This window comes from Apis dorsata, unplaced genomic scaffold (assembly GCF_000469605.1).
Source record: "Apis dorsata unplaced genomic scaffold, Apis dorsata 1.3 scaffold_251, whole genome shotgun sequence".
Lineage (NCBI taxonomy): Eukaryota > Metazoa > Arthropoda > Insecta > Hymenoptera > Apidae > Apis > Apis dorsata.
In genome coordinates, this window is record NW_006263529.1 from 150,598 (window position 1) to 151,275 (window position 678).

Genomic DNA, 678 nt, shown 5'->3' on the forward strand with positions numbered 1-678 from the left:
TTCCCCCCCCCCAATATAACATATCGAATAAATCTATGTAATAACGTTCCACTAGTTTGTTCTACGATTGATTAGTTCGATCTCTTTTTTTTTCCATCCCTGCAATTGTCGTTCGTTCAAAAGAAAGTAATTATGAGGAAAAGAGCTTGCTTAATTAAGATGTTTGATCAATAAGGTTATATGTCTACAGTCTACCTGACTGTTATACGTCTACAGAAGAATTAGAACGTCTGTAATCATCGGTTGAACGTTAATTCATAAAAGTAGTTCATAAAATATTTCTTCTTTTCTTTCTCCTGGTTTAATAAGATTTTACATCATATCAAACGCGTTTCAAAGTAATTTTTTTAATGTTTTTGAAAGAAATGAAAAGCTCTTGAGCTTAATTCGTTTTAAAGAAAACGATAAAAGTAAATTCAGGAAATTGATTTATTAGAAAATTATTAATTATTCGTTCATTTGAATATAAGAGAAATATTTTTGATACGCTCTTCTAAAGAAACTTCTAAAGTTTTTCGAATTTTTAAAATTTAAATTTGTATTTATTTTTGCACTTATATTCGATTTGAAAATATTTCGAAATTCAGTTTCAATTTTTTTGTCATTCTCAAGATCTAGAATTTTCTCTTTTTTTTTTTTTTTTCTTAAAAATCATCGATTTTTCTTTACATGTTCTTT

The 678-nt window shown here is 26.3% G+C and overlaps 1 protein-coding gene across 12 annotated transcripts in view; it reads left to right on the forward strand.

The window, feature by feature from the left end:
• The window catches only part of LOC102674389 (glutamate-gated chloride channel), a 35,030-nt gene that overhangs the window by 12,608 nt on the left and 21,744 nt on the right, over positions 1–678 (forward strand). The gene's annotated exons all lie outside the window — the stretch shown is intronic.